This window comes from Rhea pennata, chromosome 5, assembly GCF_028389875.1.
Source record: "Rhea pennata isolate bPtePen1 chromosome 5, bPtePen1.pri, whole genome shotgun sequence".
Classification (NCBI taxonomy): Eukaryota; Metazoa; Chordata; class Aves; order Rheiformes; family Rheidae; genus Rhea; species Rhea pennata.
This window is the reverse complement of record NC_084667.1, coordinates 35,762,327-35,784,957: the sequence shown is the minus strand read 5'-3', so window position 1 is coordinate 35,784,957 and position 22,631 is coordinate 35,762,327.

Genomic DNA, 22,631 nt, shown 5'->3' with positions numbered 1-22,631 from the left:
TGAGTTAGAAGTATTTTGCTGGGGAAAGTTTAGAAGTGAGGCAGTCAACAGTATGTATACTTTTATATCTCTATATGTGTGTGTGTACATATATATAGAGAGAGAGCCTAAAATAATACGCTTGTATGGAGAAAGAAAGTGATGTTTAAAGCTGTGACTAAGATGGCAAAACACATTCCCTTTGGAGGACTCCACTGTTCCACCTACCTTCTGGTCATTTTGAAGCAGAAAGAAAACATGCATTTTCTTGATTTTGATATAATTTGGAGAAGAGCTTTTGAATTTAGAAACAAACAAGATTAAAAATTCTAATGTTTACATATAACCTGTATGGAAATTCACCTATGTCAGGAGTTTCTTACCTAGCTGCAAATGCTTCAGAAGAATACACAAGTGTTATGATGAATAATTTCAATATATATAATTTGTAAATTTTTGTCAAGTTCTTCAGTTATTCACAGACTTAGAAGTATAGAAAAGGGTCAGACAGAAGAGAAAATTTACCTTTTAGTAAATGCAGTGAACAAGATTGAGGAAGAAGAATTTCAGCTCTCACCTCTGACACAGGTTTCCTCTGTGTCTTTTGGACAATTGCTTAGTTGACCCATGGCTCGGTTTCTCTTCTGCAAAATAGCACTTCCGAAGGAAGCACTTCATCTTTTCCATATTAAAAAAAAAATGTAAGTAGCCTTACAGCTAGAATACTGAATACAAAATGATAGCAATATAATTTGGGATTGCTAAAAATATGAAAAACTGTAAATAAATGCATCGTACTGATAATTAGCAAAATGACAGTATTTGCATGTATGCTACTTTATAGTGCTCCCATTGCGATGATAGCTTTTGTGATCAAAACTTAACCCTGGCTTTAAGATGGTTTTGATTGCTATCCTTCAATTCACTATTTAGCATTTTAGGTTTTTATATACCTCTAATACTTTAATTTCCAGATAAGTATTGTAGATACCAAGTGTGTAAGCATTTCCACCTAAGCATAAAAATAGAAAAAAAATCTCAAAACTAAAAAAGTGTGAATTGTTTTTCAATAATTCTTTTCAGACCACAGATGTTTGCTATTGGAGCTGCAGGATAAATTGAGATTTGTCAGTAGGTTACATGATAACATTCCCATCTTCAGCTAGACTGAGTACGCAAGTTCTGACACACGGTCCTGATTTCTACCACAACAGCATGGACAGCTCGGCAACTCTGACCTTAAGATAACTGATAGGGCCAAGAGCCCTGTCACTGTTGGGTCACTGTATTTTTAGTAGTTAGCTTCAGAGCCTGAAATACAATGACAAATAGGTTTGCAGGTTGTGCATGACGCCAGCATTTATCAGAACAAGAAAAAAAAAAACTATTCTAGCATCTAGTGAGGTGGGTACATGATTTTTTATAGGCATTTTCATTACAAATAACTAATTTACCTTAGTTATTTCAAAGGTTGACAAGGGAAACAAACTGTGGGTATTTAAAAATAGAATAAGGAAGTGTGGGTATTTCACCCTAAAACATTTCTGCCTATTTCTATGAGGGACTATTCACCAAGCACCTTCTCCAGCCTGAGATGTATATAAAAATCAGATGGCCATACCGTAGCTGGTTAGGCTTTTCTATGTTGATGGGTGACATCTGGACCATTTGTCTGTGTGGAAAAAAAGAAAAAGAATATAGCACATGTATTTATGCACATGCGCACTCATGCCTGCGCAGGCATCTGAGTAAAAGTACACACCCAATAGTGCCACTCTGTCCTGCCAAAATGGAGACCCATGCAGACGTATGGAGAAATCCAAAAAAACTACTTCACAGAAACTTCCCTCACTTCTTAACATGAAAGGTTAAAAAAGACAACTAGCTGCACCATCCAATGTCCTGTGATTTTGGTAAATTAATTAACTGTAAAATATATATTTAAACTAGAATGATACTAGTCATTAGTTTTGTTTGACTGGAAAACCTCTAAGACAGGTTTGTTGTGTAGAACTAGCCTAATCAAATATGATCACAAATATGAACTCTTAAGTCAAATACCCAAAGTGCTTACAGCGTACAACACGTATTTTAAGAGGTGTGTTGACATTGCAAAAAAATCGCATTCTGATTTTTTTGAAATCACATTGCTATGGGTTAATACTAACAATATGTGAAAAGTATTAGTCTTTCCCCTTCTTCCTGTGGGTACAGTATTGCAATGCAATTATACCATTGCCATTATGTACAGAAAATAATCCCCATTATAACAACAACTTTATATCACATATAGAAAAGATGATAACTACCTTCTTTGGAAAGAAAAATGAAAATTTGTATTAATTTTCTACTTAAGATGCTGATATCTCACTCTGCCATTTCTACAGAAACTGAACAGGTCAGTATGAAAATTCCTTGGTTTGTACCAACATTTTGCATCAGTGGAAGCATTTGGACATATGCTTAAAAATTGTATTTAAATAATATTTTCTCTTGTTGTTATGCAGTTGCCAGAGTTTATTGATTTGAATGATAGTTGTTTCCAAGATGGGGGTAAAAACAGTTGTCGTCTTGTCACAGTTGTTTTGTGCAGCTATTGATGTGATGAAACAATTTCATTTGTGGAAAACTGTAAAGCAGCAGCTGCCTAATGGAAATGAAATACTTTAAGAAATTGCATACATAAAAGCTTCTAGGTGTTTAAACCTCTGGTCAAATGAGACAATTTATAATGTTAACAAACTTAATTCCAGAACTAGTTGTATCACAATTGGACCTGTCACTATACTACAAGTAACTGTCCCTCATGATTCATTATGACCCACCCTGCTTGACATGTGGACTGAGTGCAAACAGAGTGTGGAGAGTGAGTTGGGAGAGGGGAGATAACAGAGATAAATCTATATTCATTCTGGAAGCAGTCACACTCAATGACATATTCACTGACTTCTTCAACAGCTCATTTGATAATGTTCTTTCTGCACTATTCATTTTTCTGAAAGATGAAAGCTGGCTGAAGATCTCATCTGCTCACTGATGCAGGGAGAAGATTTGAAATTAGCACAAAAATAAAAAAAGGGAGGGGTGGGGTGGGGTGGAAAGCAAGCACTTTCTGATTAACAGTTCCTTGGTCCTGACAGGGGAGGCTAAACACTCTGCCTTTTCAGGTCACCTTTAATTAGATATGCATTATAATTCTACAATATGTCAATGGGCAGGCTCTGTCTGGCAGAATTGTGCTTAGAGAAGGGGGAATACATTAATCACAATAATTAATTGCTTGGAGAATGGAAACATTGTTTTCTGTCTCAGCTTGTAACATGATACATATTTGTATAAATTTTTTATTACTGTTCTACAAAAGGCTCAATCTAGAAGGTTAATAACATGATTGTAAGAAGAGTGTAAAAAGGGTTAGTAATCCTTTGCCTTTTCTAAATTTCTATTTTGGGCTTCTTTTTTAAGGGAGGAGGTAGGAGATGGAGGGGACAATGTTAATTGCATTAGCTGGCCAGAATGTTATATAGTTCATTACTGGAAATGAGAATTAAAATACCAGCTAACTGCTTTTCTCCACTGGTACTGAAAATATGCCACACCTGCTTCTATCGATTTACCCACCTTGTTAATTATCCAGAAAAATCTGGGTCAGTATTTTATGACCGGATTAGTTACCACCTAAAGATTACAACTAGTTTGCCAAAAGGAAATTAAGAAGTGTCACATTAAGGGGGGTCACATGTGATACTCATGGGTTATTTTGGGGTATTGCCTTTAGAAAATACTTTAAAAAGAATATTTTCCATTAAATCTCCTTTAATTTTGCACTAATGATTTAAAATATCTATTAACACTTCAGAATTGTCAAGAGAAGTTTACCAGACCACAAAAGTACCTGGTAACATATCGTTGCATGAACACTAACAGCCACAATCTGTGTATCTGTAACCATACAAAGACTACGTCAGCACGTCTGTATCTACTCTTGAATGGGAACACAGAAACAAACTTCTGCTAACTCATTCCTTAACTCCTTTTCACCGTCTTCATTACAATTACGAGTGTGAGCATGTGCATTCTTGTGCATGCATGTCCATAGCAACATGAGCCAAAAAGAGAGAAAGTGGCAGTGCCACACAGCGAACTACATTACTATTTATACACTATGCCTAACTCTTGGATTAGTCAAATACTCATTTGCTTATTCAGCACTCCACACTCTAGGCCACCACTTAGACGTTACCTTTGCTGGCCCTAACTGTTCATATGACTCATTTGTTTTTTGTAATCACATCCATTGCCTTTTCCTAATACATTAATGAATGTTCTGTCCATCAAATAAAAATTCTTTTTATTTTCCAAATTCATAATTTTTCTTGCCCAATACCCACATTTCTCATGTCTATAAAAGACAGGAAGAGAAAGGGGATGAGAGAAATACATAAAGGAATTTAATGAATTGCGGAATTGTGCCTATATGTGTACGGTAGACATGCTTCTAATTTAAATTGAGAAAGAGGAAAAAAGTAGAAAAAGCTGCAATTATATTTACAAATCTCTTCAATACTTTCTAATTGTACCAAACCCCCTCAGGAAAGAAGAGAACTTGCAAGAATTACAGGTATATTTTAAAAGGCCTCCAAACATCTGTTATCAATACAGCTGTCTACAATTATGGTCATTTTTCATCCTAGGAAGCTAGGCTTTTTTTTTCCTTTGAAATTATAACAGAAAAATAATATAGCATAAAGTCATTAATACTAGTACTATTACTTTATCTGATATGCAAAGATCAAATAAATAGCCCACAGAATGAATACAATTATAAATAGAAAGAACCCAGTACATTATCTCTTCAGATGCAATAAGTAAATATATAAGTAAAAAGTGTAACTTTTTGGAAAGCTTACATGAGAAGATGCAAAACCAACAGAATCTTATCCATAAAATTCCATACCTCCAGACAGAAATATATTTATGTACAAAAAGAATTGGAAATTAAATACTTCTCTGTCCGAAATAATAACAAAATAATATTTTAGTTATATTGCAGATAAAAGTCTAAAATTTCATAAAATAGACATTCTGCTACAATGAAATATGGTTATATTTATATTTCCTCTCAAAACACATAATAATAACATACAGGAACAGCATAGACTTACCCAGCACAGCAATGCTTTTTTTTTAATGCAACATGTAAACAGAATGGTGCCAGTCATTTACGTCTTTTTAACTAATGTAATACATTTCAAATCACATTCAGTCAGCCTTTCCTTTAATAAACTTAGCACTTGTCTTTTTGTTTTGCTTACTATCTCATTGTCTCTTTACACGTGGAAAAGTAGAGACAAATATTGTACAATAAATTCCTACCATCATATATTAATTTTTACAGATATAAAGAACTTGCAATACAGAGATTCAGAACCAGAATTTGGTAGATACTTCGAAAGTCTTGACATATCCCAAAGGTAATCACTATGGCTATTTTTCATATGTGGTTGTGAGGCTGAATCTATATTAGTTTGGTCTCCTACAAGTTGTCTAGGAGGCTGTGAAAGGGAAAGCTTTTGTCAGGTAAAGGAACACCCAAACACAAGGATTCTCTTGCATGAGTGAGTCATTTCAGAAAGGAAAAGTGTGTAAAATGAAAAGGTTGTTAAAAGGAAATCTCCTTAAAAGTGAAAAGGAAAAAAAAATACTAGGGTATTAGGGAGACTATTTCTTTAAGCAGCACCATCATAGAGGCTCAGGACAAAAGAAGGAAACTCATCGACGTCTTTCAAAAGATACAGAAATTCCTAGAATGGCCAAACAGGGCAAAATAGGAAGCAATGCATGTGAGCTCCTGGAATAGTTAAAGGAACTCTTACAAATTAATCTGAAACAAAAAATACTAAGAGCCTATAGGAGTTATACATCAGAAGTGCAATTAGAATAGTCAAGGAACATTAGGCTGGAGCACAAAAGTTAAATCAACAATTTGCATTGAAGTACAAAAGGAAGGAGTTGGAGAGGTTGCCCTAAAGGAGCCTTTTTATGAGGAATACATCTGGGGATTTGTCTGAAACTGAAAAGTCAATGGAAGAGGGAATAGGAAAAAAACTTGATGAAACAAACAGTAGCAATCTGTCATGAACAGACAGAATTCATCCAATAATTATAAAGAAACTCAAATAGGAAAATGATATATTTTGGTGGTTAACAAAAATCAACCTAGATAGCAAAGAAATGACCTTTTGTTTCTAACAAATGTGAGGCAAATTTTTCCTAAAAGTTACAGGAGATTCTAGGGAACTATGGAGCAGTAAATCTGATTTCTACAACAGACCCATTGGTAGAAGTATAATAAAGAGCAGAATAGCAAGAGAAGTGGATAAATAAGATATACTGGGGAGCAGTCAAGATACGTTGGTAGGTCAAAGTCAAGCATCACAAATTATTAGAGTTTTTTGAAGGAGTCAATGAGCAAGTTGATACGAGTAATGCACCTGGATTTCTTACTACTTTATGAAAAGTCCCTTACCAAAGGCTCTTAAAAATGTCATGAGAAGAAAGAGTTAAAGATAAATATGTACCTATATTTCTACAAGAATGAGAGCTGGAACTCAACAGTCCATTTTCACAGTGTGAAGAGTTACCAATGAAATCCTACAGCAATCTGTGCTTTCGAGCTATTCCTAAAAGATTTGGAAAAGAAACTGAGCAGTGAGACAACATTTTCCGATAGTAAAAAATTACTCAAATTAATAATAAAAAAAAGAACAAAAAGAAACTGACTGCAGAGTTCCGCTAGTATCATAATATTGAATGACTGCATGATCAATTGATTGATAAAATTTAGTTTGATAAATGTGAAGTGATGCATACAGAGGAAAACAGAAAAGGCCTAACTATGCATACACTGTGATGGACTTGAATTCAGCTATAACCAACCAGGAAAAAAATCTTGAAGTCTGCAGATCCACAATGAAATTTCTGCCCAGCAGCAGCCAAAAAGACAAATAAAACCTTAGGAATTATTAGGAAGGCATTAGAGAATGGGACAGAAAATGATAAAATACTATTAAAAAAATCCATGGCATTCATGCAATTCTGGTCACCCTATCCCAAGAAAGATACAGTAGAACTAAAGATTTAAGAAAAGGGGATGATCAGAGATCCAAGATGATTACCACTTGAAAAGACATTAAATGGCCTAGCTAGCAAGGAAACAGCTAAGAGGGCATAACATAGAGATACATAGAAGTATGAATGACACGGAGAACGGAATAGAAAATTATCGCTCAACAGAAGAAGCGAGCAGCATCCTATGGAATTTTCAGCTGCAAATTTTAAACACAACTTAGCACTTTTTATAGTGCTAACACAACTTTTTATACAATATGTAATTAAGCTATGAAACCCATCACCAAAGTATATTGTGGAAGTGGAAAGTATGTTAACTGATTGGAACACTCAACTCCATGAATATATCAGCATGTGTCAAACAGGAAACTACAAAAGTTTCCTATCCTTAAAATAGGTAGACTGTCTTTTTAAATTTGTTGCAGAAGGTATTGACTCATTAGTTATTAGCTACAGAAAATAGCATTGACTGGGTTGAATTAATATGTCTAAAAATAATCATATTCAAATTAAGTCAGTCGACTTTCCTATCTTGGAACTTTTCTATGCTTGGGTATACTTTTTTGCCACACAGGGGTCAATTAAAAGGCACAGTATGTGCCTGGACTAGTAAAAAAGAATATAATCTTTATTCTCTTCTGGATTATAGACTATTTGTATAAAAAAGCAACAGTTAAGCAAAAAGTCTGTAATAAACTAAGTGGAGAGACTAAAAATCAGGGCTACACTCTTGGAAACTCATGCTGTCTTCTTAATGCTGTCCAAAACAAAAAACTTTCTTGCTCAGATAATAAGGCAGTTTAAGACTACAGAAAAGCTGTCAGTTTAAAAGTAAACATGAACTCAAACTCTAGCAACCTGTATCTATGCAAAAAAAAATATGAGACACGTATCTTGTTTTAAACAGGTATATAACTTCTCAGGAACATTCAAGAAAATAAAGTGCTGTCACTGTGAGTGAAGTAGCAATGTAAGTTCAAAGACAAGGAAGACAAAAATGCTGGAAGAAGCCCAAGAGGTCTGTTTAGTCCAGGCTCACACATTATACAGGCAGCAAGCCCCAGTCACTCTGGACCCCCGTATGCTTGAGCACATCTGTTGGGATAGCAAGGGACCAGGCCTGCAAGAAGCACACTATTTCTTAAAATCTATAACCATTGCCAGCTAATGCAGTTAAAAGACACTTACGGACCTGCTACCACTTAAACATTTAGAGAAGTCAGTAGGAATGGCTGCAAAATGCAAATAATAAAAGTATTTTAAAACTGTCACTAAAGGCTGGAATTTTGAGAGTGCTTAAAGGAGTTTAGGAATCGAGCTCCTCATAAAAATACCATTTAAAAATAGCTATTGTCTACTGGAATAACAGCCACCATAGAGGAGTACCTGCAAACATGAAAGTCAAAATTATCCTTAAATGAGTTGCTCACAGGTGACTTGTCTACCTTTTCTAACCTACCAATCCTCAATAACATTTGGTTTCTCCTTCAATTCTTGGTAAAAAGTTTTGAAAAGGGTAAGTTTGATTGTAAAAAGTAATAAAAATTTCTTTCACCAGGAAGAAATTTCAGAAGTTTTTTTTTGCAACTGCCTGACTATTTCACTCTCATTAACATCAACATAATACTACAAATAAAAATCTCACTGTTATATCTTGAAAAAAACGTTATTAAGCAGCTTCCTGCTGTTTTAGATAGAAGCAATTCTGAGACCAGTATCTTTTTTGTTCTGATTCTAACTTAAACTATCCTACAACGAAGTGGGATAGCTCTGCAATACCTTTTAGTTTTTTTGTTTGTTTTGAGGATATTTCCCATTATGTTTGTGGATCCAAGAGAACGAAGTATTGTTCTGACTTTTCAGAATATATAGTGGTATTTTTAAGTTCTATGCACATAACAAAAGCCAAGTATCCCTCCCCTATTTATGTTTCAGAATTTGATAGAAAAAACATCCTCAATTTGAGTAAGCAGAATGCATTTTTCACATTGAATATCTTCTATCTGTACAATACCTCAAGTGCTTTCAATATAGTAATAAATAAAAAATAAAAATGCTATCTTAGTGCAATATAGGCCTTAATTATTACTCACTTCTAGCTGCTACTAAAGGAACTGCCAGCTAAGCAATGATATCATACCAGTAGGTATAGTGAGGTAGTTATTTGATTTTCTACTTCTATCAATCAAAAAACAAAAAGAGCTAAAATATGTATCTATTAAGTCATAGCTGAGGCTTAAACAACCAGGAGTGAAGTGCAAGGAATGTTTATCCCATCATAATTTTGAAATTTTGGAAAAGAAAAGCAAGTTTTGAAGATCTCATTTCTATAATATTTGCTTCCCTCTTTTTCAGTACACTTCATCCTTCTAATTTGTGAAATACAAGAGAAAAAAAAAATTCAGTTTTTCATGTTGCTCTGATGCTGCTGCTATGGAAACTACTTTTCATGTGCCAGAAATAAAGACATACTGTTGATGTACAGTAACTGCAATGCAAAGCAGCATTACTTTTTAATTTCTCCATTAAAAGTCTAATATAAATGCCTAAAACATTGCTTCAATGCATTATGCATTCTTCTGCTGAACTCTATAACACTTTTGACTACTGAATGTTGTAAGGGATTTCCTTGGAGCTGTCAGCTTATTGTTTGAGGCATACAAAAGAACATTGTATAACCGAAGTTTGAAAACATAGGATTATATAACCTGCTCATTTGTAAAACTGGAATGATGACATTTGCCTAATAACAGCTCTGCCTAGAACCTACACATACTTGAAAACTACTGTGGGAAATACTAGATTGGGGGCAGGTTTAGCTTAGTTGGTTAGCGCATGGTGCTGCCAATGCCAAGATTGTGGGTTCAATCCCCGTATGGGGCTATGCCAAGGGTTGGACTGGATGATCTCCAGAGGTCCCTTCCAACCTCACCAGTCTATGATTCTATGTCAGTGAGTGTTCTTGATCATATCAACATCTTGGCCCAGTGTGAAGCTCAAATGCAGAGAGGGAGAAAGTGACCCCTCTAATCCTGAAATCTAATCTCTGTAAAATAAACTTTAAAGGAGAAAGGGATTCCAGAAAGCAAAAAAACGCAAACTATAAAACTTGTTAAAAGTTTACTTGTTATGTTTCTACTGTAGCTTTCAACCAATTGTGTTTTTTTTTCTTTAATTCATAATGTGATACAACTATAAAATAACTTTCTGAATGGTGAGGTGGGCCTTCATCTATTGGCTCTACACATTCAACTGACAAAATCTCTCAGTTATTGGTACTACTCATTACCACCAGAGCAGCCCCAATTTTAAGTGTTCTGAGCTGAAGCCACGCTTTCATTCTGTCTCTGCCCAGCATCTTCCAAAACCATTACCATGACCCACAATTGCCTCTTCTAGACACTGGTTCAATAAAAAACAATAATTACAGAAAAACAGTAGCCCCAAGGGGTTTCAGCCAGTCTCATTTTTTTCTGAAAACTAAAAAAAAAAAAAAATGAAAGAAACAAAAATATAACACTGAGACAGGTAATAAACTGTCATTAACTACATTATGCAGAGGTATTTGTCCTCCATTTTGTTCTGCCTTCACGAAGAAAAAAATTTCTTTGTTGTTTTCAGCCAGAGTTTGAAGGAAGGAGAAATATACATTCTAATGAAAACAATTCATGTTTTAATATAATTATAAAATCAAATTTTCCAAAAGAGCTTACTTCTAAAGAGGTCCAGAATCAGACTTTCAGACTGGATTTTAAAAACTGAAAAAACACAATTCCACTGGTGAAGCCTTGAGTGCTCCCCAACTCTGAATCATTAACCCAATAAAATCTCAGGATGAATATCCAAAAAGGAAAGGGCTGCACCTGCAGAATTTATTTATACATGTACAGACACACATATGTGCACATTCAGTTATAGAATGTCTTATTCGACTTCCTATTCGTTCACCCTATCTGAGGTTGCTAATTGCATGCTCTAACATTTTGCTTAATAATGGGTGCACATAATGTTTAGGACGTGAGTTAATGCTTTTCTGAAACAGGGCCTATCTCATCAGCAGCAAGGCATAGATCGTTAAGTGCTAACAACCGGGGTGGCACTGAATAAATTCTCTTCTTTTTCTGATGAGATTGTAAGATATACATAGAGTTTAGAACATCTCTGGATCAAGAATTCATAATCCTTTATTTGTCAAGGAAAGAGGAAATGAGGTTCATTCTTCACTGTGAAGCAGATGAAAAAACTAAGTCTTTATAGCCTTCATAGAAAATTATCTTGGATTTGATTCAAGTTAAATGTGGAAATGCGGGTATGTAAGGGTCTCCCGCAACATAAATGTCTGCTTGTCAAAGGCACAATACATAACTTTGGTATGGATATTTTAATATTTAGTTGTCAACATAATGTAAGGTTGACATACTTTCATACTAGTTTATCTCAATGAAAACCAGGTTCTTCTCACTATCTCTACTGGTTGTAGAGATAACATGGGCTCAACATTAGGTGGTAATAGAGATTTCACAATATAACCTGGGTTTTTTTTCACTACACACAGAAAAGCTGCACTGAGATGAGGCCACCTGGGACGCATCAAGTTCCCCCACTTCTTGCCATCCCATACCATAGTAAGTCACTGGAGCTCCTGATTCCTAAGGATGTAAGTGCCATGGTGCCCAGCCCACAGATTCTCTAATTTGACTCCGCAAAACGGCCACAGTGAGGAAGTCCTCTGCCACATGCACAAGAGCAGAACGACTGTAACACAGGAGAACAGCAGTAAAAAACAAGGAGGACACTGGCTGCATTGGAAGGAAGGTCTAGGATCATCAGCAGCAGTCACATACTTGAATTGGAGCGATCACATCAGAGACAGGCGCTGTACACAGACAAGCTGGAAAGGATACCAAAAAGAATTTCTGTAAGTGTCCTTGACCTTGACAGCAAGGACTCTCCCAAACTTTTTCCATTAATTTTGTACTATGTAAGTGCCACCAGCCACAGGAAGTATGAGTGAAACAAAGGATTTTGTTCACAGAACTAAGTTGGAAGAGTGCAAAACTTCCCTTACTCCAGTCACAGGTGGGTAAATCATTCCTGTGTTTGCTCTTTCACTGTATAGGGGGGGATGACAATCTGATTCTTATCCTCATCCCAGAACAAGATGTCCATGTGAGAAAGGCTTAACAAACACAAATATCAACCTCCTTTTTCACCCTTCACTCACCTCATTGAGGAGCACACATGTGCCAGGCTTTTTAGAACGTCACACCCACTGTAGGATGTATAGAAGTCTGGGGGAATTTCAGCCCATCTTCCTGTAAAGGTTATCAGGAAACAGAAGGAATGAGATCTTACATGAACTGCACCAAGGATACATTTTCTCTGCACTGGTGTGAAGAATTTGCCAGCATCGTGTTTAGATCCTGTTTGCTCAGTCTCAAGCAGCAACCCAAAGGAGGAAGGTGTCCAAATCACAGTTTAACCCATGTTTTGTAGAGAGCAAAACTTCATTAATACTTAAAGCACTTTAAATCAATATTTAGACATTTAATTATTTTGTTCATTTTACTTGAATACATTAGAAAAGCCTGATAGAACTATTAGGACTCCCTGTGATTAACATACTTGAATCAGCAAAAGGTGGTAATTAAATAAAAATGTACTTTTTTCTGGTCTATCATCAAATTTGCATAATTAAGCAATTATTTTATCATTTTGAATATATATTAAAAGTGGATTTCTGCTTTTTAATTGTAAGCTGTATTATACGTATTTTAATTCCAGCTGTCTTATGAATTTGAGTCATTTGAGTATTTTGAGTCACATAGGAAATATTTTTGGCAGGCTCAGATTTGTAGAATTTTTGTCTCTTCTATCACCAAAAGGTGCTCGTATATCAGAGATCATTAAGCGTGATTTGCTCATTAAAATGTATTTACAGATTATATTGTAAATTATAGCTTTTTGGGGATAATTATTTTTCCAGTAGTTTTAAAAAATATTTCACTAACTTCACGCTCCTTCATATAAGATTTCCCTATGTAAATAATTTTATAGTCTTTTACAAAGAGTAAAGCCATACCAGTGATTCCTACTGTACAACTAAGGGTTATCAGGCAGATCTAAATATGTACCAATCACTGAAAATTGACTTCAGAGAGTTTTGGATCAGAACCATAAGTCTTTAGTGTGAACTTTAATTTCAAAATATTGAGTATATGATCAGAATAGAGTCCATCTCAGTAGCTATATTTCCTGTCTTCATTCTCTGTTTGTAAACGTTTATTTCAAGCCAGAGTCAGAGTTGGCATGCTGAACAAACTGCATCTTTTGTCTAACCACCAAGCTTTTCTTCATTTTTTTCATTCTGTTCACTAAGGATGTTATAGCATATCAAAAAACTTTAATCTGTGGTTTACAAAGTAAAAAAAAAATATAGAAAATTTTGCATGTACTATAGAGTGAAAGGAATAAGAGCTGATAATTTAAGTATTTCCAAATGCTTTTCTAGTTGCATTACTTTTATTGTGGCTCAGAAAATTGATGCCTAAATAACACTCACATTTGAAATGAGACAAAATGGCCAAAAATTAAAAAGTTTTTTTGCCTCAGTCTGGCTGGTAAAGCAGGTTTGTCCACATTTCTAGCACAAACGGACAAATTGGAAACCTACCTGTGCAACCAACAGGTCAGGAGAGATATACATTGTGTTGCATGGTGTATCTACAGCTTTCCCCCCCGTGTTTGGTTTAAGGTTAAACAGAAATGTGAATTCCTTTCCATGCAAAAGGCAAGCTCCAGCTGCTAAGGGGCATTCAAAGTAAAGCCTTTGAGATGAATATAAAGTGTATATTGGGTCCTGAGCAGCAAATGTTTCATGATGCAGCTGCACCCCTATTAAACTGCACTTCTTTTTAATGGAGACATAACCACGGAAATTCATGTATGTAGTGCTGTATGTGACACTAAATGAATATGTCATGCTGAGTTGCCCATAAATGACCTAACGTCCACAGTATACCAAGCCCGCTGTGCTTTTTTGGAGCTGTTGTTGCAAATACGCTCCTGAATTGCCTGGAGAGATAACAAAGAATTACAGTAAGTCGTACAAGGAGTCCCAACAATGCAAATACCCTTCTCCTGAAGCTTCTAAGAGTTTACAGCACAGGGGAATAATAAGCCATGCTTTATAAAGAATATTAGAAAGGAAAGAGGAGGAAGAAAGCCATAATCACTCCATCCCTCCCATAAAATTTACTCATGATTTTTATCAGAAATAAATTAGTATGTTAGGAAACCCTGATTAACTGGGGTGTGTAATAGGAGAAAGGAAACCTGTTGATTTGGGTACAGATATATCTAATCATGACTGAATCAGTCAGTTTGAATACTGACTGCTTTCCTTTACTTATTTATTTCCTTATTAATTTATTCTTAATTTATTCTTAATTTATTAGTCTTAATTTAATGATTGGTCTTAATTTATTATTCTTAATTCCTCCACATAGAGAAAGTTATATGGGAAGTTCCACAGTCGATATGAATCAATACTGTAGGCTCTTTTAGCATGCTACAGAACAAATACAAATACACTTCTATGGGCAAGACTGTGTGGTGTTTCTCTTTGGCATATGGTGAAGAAATCTTGCCCTCTTGGGCTGTGTCCCATTTTAGGAGTCCTGTTCCCTGGGAATAAATTCTGCCTCCATGCAAAAAGGTGCAAAAATTGGACTTTGTTGGTTGAAAGGCTATGAAAGCAATATGTGCTTGACTCACACATCGATGGACTTCCTCAAGTGGCTGAACGATTATTATTACAGTGCCACAGCTATGTTTATGTCTGTGGTTTTTTTTTTTTGTTTGTTTGGTTTTTTTTTTGGCAACACTAGGTTGATATCTTGACCTCTTTGTAAGAAGGGATGACAATGTATGCATGAGACTACATTATCTATCTGAGAACAATCATCAATCTTAAGAATGGAATTAAATATTTATGAGCTAAGTAAAACTAAAAAATGTGCTGTTAGAGCTACCAATATAAAAATGTGAAACCTTAAAGTGGTCAAACTAGAACGTACTAATGTAATTCCTAGAATGAGAAAATTTCCACTGTACAGCATAGCTGAAGATGGAAGACTGTCTATAATGCTCACAGAATAGTAAAAGATAGGATTATATTTCAGTGAAATACCTGCTGCTAAATTTAGTAGAACCATATAAACATAGTCCAAACTCTGGGAAACTTCACCTTAAGAAGACACAGGTAACTGTGATTTCTTCCACATGCTCATAGAAGGCCTGGGTAAGCTAGAAGCATCTCAGCTTCAAAAATGTCATGCAGAGATGGATTTTAAATTTTTCCAAGGAATGATGATACATCCATTTCTCTTTATATCTGAATGTAGGAACTATTCCAGGAGGGCAGAGAAGTTCAGTAATTTGAAACAAATGAATTTCCTTGAGAAGGAACATAACAGCAAAAAACAGTTATAAAATACTACATTGTAAAGAAACCTGTTACAGGTTGATGCCTGTAAACATGAATTTTTTATGTTATTTATTTAAGATGCAAAGGTTTTGCATATGCAGCAAAGTCCTAATTGTTCAAGTAGAAATGGAAATTCTTCAGATGAGGCTGGTTATAAATAAACAATTTTACCATTGTGTTAAACTAGGAAACTGAGGCTGAAATAGGTCATGGACTTTCCAAAGTAACTATGCCAGAACTCCTTCTAAATGTGGTAACACAAGAATTTAAGAGCTACTTTCTGGTTGCTGAAAGTAAGTAAATAAATAAATAACATTCTTAGACATATTCTTTATGTAGAGAAAAATACAGTCCTGGAGATGATCAATTGATGCTACAAAAGAGAAAGCATCTAAAGCTCAGAGGACCATAGTGGTGAAACTACAGTTCATTTAAAAAATAAATAAATAATGAGACTTCATTAGCTTACACTGAAGTGAAGAAACTTAAAAGTCTCTTCTAAGTTAAAAGCTATAACAAAGCAAGCAGAGGAAGCACAGAAACAAAGGAGCAAAGGAAACAGAAGAATGTCTTGTAAATTAAACAGTGGATTTTTTTTCCGCCTCTCTATGTCTGACAACGGAGGGAGTCAATGAAAATGATAGACTGGTGTTCAAGAAACATAACTTGATTATTCTAGCAGCAGTGAAAAGGAAATGCTGCAAATAATTCATCAGAATACCAGAGAATCAAAAAGTAAAGAAAAAAAGACGAAAAAAAGAAAAAAAGCCCATGACAATATACTGTATATTCTGGCATGATAAGTCACTTCACACAGCAGATAATTTATCCAGGCTGTGAGATACATCTCATTAAAGGAGCAACCACTAAAAGTAACTTCTGATTTGCTATGTGCTACTCAATCTATCAAAAAACAGCCTCTTCATCCTTGTAATGGTGGCACTGGGAAAAGTGTTGAAATATGTCACCTTATTTTGAAATACCTTATAGCAAATTAATGTATTCTGCATTACAAAGTACTTTGTTTACTGAACGACAGTATGTTAACTACACTACATTTTAACTAAAATGCTACAGTAAACAGTGTTACTTTCCACTGATTTTTAGTGCACTGTGTGGTGGGTATTTGGTAGTCCAATACTTCTTGTCGGATATGATAGATAAGTTGACAAAAAATGTCAGGATGCCTGATTAATTTGACAGATTAGGAGGTATACCACAACTGGGGAGTAAGATGTAATGGTAGAACTTTATTAGGGCTTAAGAAATGAGAAAAGGAAAGAAGATGAACAAATGGATTGATTATAGAATCTACTATTTGATGTAGTCCTCTACATTTTATTTTCTATTTCCACATTCAAAAGATGAAAGGAAAGAAAAACATTTTGTTTACTCAATTGGTAATGTTTATTTCTTGGAAATAGAAGATGTGTCAAGTGACTGTTATGAAATGTTTCTACATGGCCTTGATAAATTTTGGTACAAGTTTGTGCAAAACCGTTCACTAGAAGTTATTGCCTTTCTGAATTTCTTAGGCAAAACTTATATTACTAAGATGGGAATACAAAGTTTATAAACAATAGACCTAATGAGCTTATAAAGAGCCTGAAATGAAAAGCCGTACATTGATAGAGGTCTAAGTGAAGTGTCTAAGTTTTAAAGATTCACAGAATAGAGCCCTTATTTTTAAAATAAAGTTATGACCTCAGTTAAAAGTCAAATTTACGCTGTCATCACAGGTGTGACTGCAGCTTGGATGAAAATACCAGGTGTTCTAATTGTTGGCTATTTTGGATAACCGGTAACAAAGTAGCTACAGCCCCAGAAATCTTGAAGCTGAAGCATTACCCAGATGGTAATCCTGTGATAGGTGCTATGTTCCCACGGTTCTACCATGATTGCTATCTGAAACAGGGTTTAAAACTAACCTATATTTACATGGCCTAGGTTAGAGGTTCAGGTCTGTGATCTAATTTGTTTCCTTATGTAATTGTTGCCCCTAGTCCTATGGTCTTAAAATAAGCCCTGCTGCTCATCAAGGTTTGTTATATCGCTAAAAATGAGTCATAGCTAAGATGTAATTTAGGAATTCTAATAACCTCTCTGCTCTTAGCTGTTGCTTCCCAAAAGAGACTGGAAACAAGAACGTGTAGGAATGTCCCTCCTCCTTCCATTCCCCCCAAAACAGCTGACACATGTCTCAGCTGGTTAGTTGCCATTGCCAAGAACATCAAAGAGGAAACGAACTTGCAGAAGCAGCTTGGATAACACCAGAGACAGTTGGGGTTTGGTTCTTCCTTTTCTTTCCCTTCCTAATAACTGTACTTAGCTCCAAGGAACAGAAGTCAGAAGGAAAACTACAAAAGACTTTTGTTTGATCCATTCTGTTAGCATGAATACACATCTGTGAAGTTTCTGAGGGGCAGCATTCTACAGTACCCCGGTGAGATAGGTATCTTCCACCTACTATTCAGGCCAGACACATACAGCTTGCTGACTTGTCATGTTAAAATCATTCCAGAATCTGTTCCAGTTCATTTGACTGGAACAGAGATACACAAAAAAGTTACTGTGCAGTGATAAACTTGATGCCCTACTTAGATTGCAACTTAAGCTGTCTTTAAAAACTCAGGTGAAGTCCCAACCCAACAGGAAAACGACATCCTTTCCAAACTCTGTAAATTGTGTGCTGTTCTCTGATTGCTGCCACACCTAAGTCTTTTCTGCTTTACTTTTCTGATTTAAGTTTCAACTCCCCTTGAATCTCATCTCTCATAATAAAAATGACTTTTTACCTGTCCCATTTAACAAATAAACACACACACGCATCTTGAATTCCAATATCTACCACCATGTCTTCTCCTTCTGTTCATTTGTATTTATCAAATGATCACTTCACAGTGCCTAAAAGTTCCTCTCCTCCAATACTAGCCCATTTCATTTAATCAAACCCATTCTCTATCGGTATGAATGTGTATCTTTTACCCATAATACTATTTCAGGCTCATTAATATTTCCTTGCAAAATTTTGTCCATGAGAACAAGCTCAACATACCCCAAAGAGGCCTGTTAATTGTCCCCGTATGCTCTCCGCAATACGGCCTCTATGGGTCACGGGGACATCCACTCTCACTCCAGCCCACAGCCAGGACAGATCTCCAGCTTCACTTTTTTGTAGGTACTTCAGTACAAGTAGTGGCTAAATAATTCAGATTCTTTCTGTACGACAGCATGAACAGTGATCTCTAATCCATCAATACAGACAAAACATTTACTGTGTCTTGTCTTGTCTGATAAAACATGACTTGCTACATGACTTCGTAGCATAGGGCTATGAGGATGATCAGAGGACTGGAGCATCTGCCCTCTGAGGAATGCCTGCGAGAGCTGGGCCTGTTTAGCCTGGGGAAGAGAAGACAGAGAAGGGGTCTTATCAATGTCTACAAATACCTTAAGGGGGGATGTCAAGGAGATGGGGCTAAACTCTTTTCAGTTGCCCCATGTGCCAGGACAAGAGGCAATGGGCAGAAATTGAAGCACAGGAAGTTCCACCTGAACGTGAGGGGGAATTTCATCATTGTGAGAGTGACAGAGCCCTGGCACAAGTTGCCCAGAGAGGTTGTGGAGTCTCCTTCTCTGGAGATCTTCAAGGCCCACCTGGATGCAACCCTGTCTAACATGCTCTAGGTGACCCTGCTTGAGCATTGGACATTGGACTAGATGATCTCCAGAGGTCCCTTCCACCCTTACCAATTCTATGATTCTATGACTTGACTGCTACACCTTTTGTGTAATCTTAAAAAAAAATACTTGCCCTCCTGCATCAGTTCAAGAGGTGGATATGAGTGTTATCCTAGCATATATGCTTAAACCTAGATCATCTCTCTCTTCATCTCCCTATTAATTAGCTCTTTTATACTGTATTATTTGATAAAGAGAAAGGATATCACTAGAGAGAAAGAGATCACCAGGTAATGCTGTCAAATTATCTGAAAACAGAATTAGGCCTTCTCTCACACATTCTGTTTGCAGATTGGAACTCTAACAACTTTACCACTCAAACACTTGATTATTATTAAGCAGTAGTTTAAACTACACACATTATGCTAAGTATTCGTATATTAATTCAGTTTGACTACAGTTTTATAAAATGCTTTGTTCTGCTCAATAAAGTTAATTATACGTTCCACGTTCCATAACTGTCTTAGTTTTTTTTAAACATAATGACAGCCTCAGTTGCATTTTTCCTGATAGATTATGATGTGTAACAAAAACTAATCCATATAAAGGAAGCAAAGCTATACAGCATACAAACACACAAAGAATGTCCTATTTATTAACACTATGTTAGGTAGCACAGCTTTTTTAAAAAAGAGATAATGTCTTGGAAACATACTCTATCATGAGTTCATTGCAGAATAAGGTATTCTGTACAGATTTATGTTGTTAAGTTATTGTATTAGCTAGTAAGAGGAACCAATGGAAATCCTTGAATCATTAAAAAACAGCAAAAAAGGGGGAGGTGAGAATTATATTGTCATTGACATATGTAGCAAAGTTATAACTTTTTTCAACATGGAAAGGATTGGCCTTAAACAGCAAATGACAACATTATCAGCTTTAGGTGGAATTCTAAGCCAGAGTGAATGCTTACAACATGACAAAAAATGTAATACTTAGTCTGCAATAGTTTTACGTATTTCATTGAATTAGCTTTGCTTATTTAGATTTGAATATAAGCACAACATTAAGTAGAATGGTTAAGTCAGCTTATTTGTTGTATATTATTGCCATGAGTAACAATCAAGATCATCAACTTAAAAACCTATTTGTATCCCAAAGTTATTTAGCTAGCTTTCAACTCCATGCCATTTGAAAAAAAGAAGAAGAAATTTGGCTACAACTAAAATCCTTTCTCTAAGAAGGCCATGGAAGCAAGACAGAGCATTGTTGCTTAGAACATGGCTTTTAAAATTCACCAAGACTGCTGTATATTATGATTGGCTCAGGCATTTGAGCCAGCATACAATGAATGCAGTTGTAATTTTTGCAGTCACAGGGCAATGAATGTTCCATGTTATTTTGCTTGTTGCCTATATGTAGAGAGCAATTTACGTGGAGAACATTACTGTATCTGTCATGTTCCATCTAAAAGCACTGATGCAGAACTGCTCAGCGACAGCAGCACTATAGTATTGATGCTCATGGCAGAAGAGATTTAGATACCATGAAAAGCTAATGGTCTTAACTAAAGAATTCTTCAATTCACATCAGCAGAAAGAAGACATTTAAAGGGGGATTAGTTTAAGAATAAATGACAAAAATTCAACATTCTGAAATTGTGCAAAGTGCATATTGTAGCAATTATGGGGACTTTTTTGATTCAGTACTGAAGAGCCAAATTATGGCTGTGCTGTGTATTACTGTTTGGTGTAGACAACTGCCTTTACATGAGACTTCTTTTATTTTTAGGACTATTATAAAATTATCTTTGTGCTTTAAACAAATACACTGCAACTGCACTTAGGCACATGCATCTAGGAAAACTCCCAGCTCCTTTCTTAGCCTGCACATCTCATTCCTGCTGAAGTTTCTCTCACCGATCTTCTCAATTTCTCCCCTAGGGTATGGGACAGGGATAAGGCAGAGTTAATTTTGTCTCATCATCTTTAGGCTAGAGAGAAATGACTGCAATAGGAATGGCAAGTCCTGGGTTGGGACTGGTAAAAAACTATCCTGGATCTGGGCAGGAGAATATTTCAATTCTGTGCTGGAGAAAGGGGTCAAAAGTATCTGTTTTTCCAAAGCATTTTAAAAGTTGGTAAAGAAAGGATGGAAGGAGTTTTCTTGTCTGTCTTGTGGCAGCGGGGAACCTGATCTTAGGCAATGAAGAGCTGCTTATGAGTGAACAGCCAAGTCCACAAAGGCAAATGCTGGGCTGGACCCAACGTCGTATCACAGCTCCCTGCATTCTTGCATAATGTCAGTCCCAGGAAGGAAACAAGTTTTGACTCTTTTGAGTAGCATCATCTATTCATAGACAAGAGCTGCCTGAGAAAACAGGGTTAATTTAAGGACTCAGGATTTAAATATCCTTTTTCTCAACAAAGCCAGCATAAGATGATGTGCCTGCTCTGCTTCTCTCTGCAGACGATAGTGAAATTTAGCGCACACAATAAAAACACACACACACACACAGTTAGCCAAACTCCAGAATACCAGAATGATCAGAATACAAAAATAAAGAGCATTAACTCTCGTCATGAGATAGAGTATTCTCTAGGTCCTACATTTGAAATACTCATGAGGATATATTCTCCCAGCTATATCAACTAGTATCTATTGAAGTTTTTCTTTTTAAAATATCATTGTGGGTTTATGCAATTCTCTCATTCACTTTCAGCTCAAATTTGCTCACTCTTCTAGTGAAAAACCTGTCTTCTTCTACCATTTGGCAACAGTAAGACTCAACTTGGGACTACGAGAAGCAATCTACATTTTTTCTATATTTTCACAATTTGTAATAATGTTTCTTCAAATTTACTCTGGTTTTTTCCAGAGATTCATCTTTAAGATACTTAACAATGGCAAAGCTCTACAGAGATCGTTGCTTTTTTACATACAATAGCCTATTGTTTCTTATACTGAATGGAGGGTAACCCTATCCTTAGAGAAATAAATTGGATCTTTGTTAGGAGACTCCTATATTGCAGCTACCATCTTAAGTATTTGCAGATAAGATTAACTGCCTATTGTTTTCTCCCAGTTTACTTTTTACAACCCCCCCTTTCGTCCCAAATTCCCAGTAAGACTCTCAAAAATTATTATTTATCTCCAAAATTTGCTTTTTCTCTTGTTCTCATTATATAATAAAATAGAAAAATCTTTGGAGAGGTACTATGTTCTTATTCCATGTCTGTATAAAACCTGACATGAAGGAACCATGATTCTTGTTTGAAGCGTATAGACAAAAAGGCAACAGAAATGTGAGCATATGAAGAGGATTTTAAACTTTTGTCAAAAAAAGACAGAG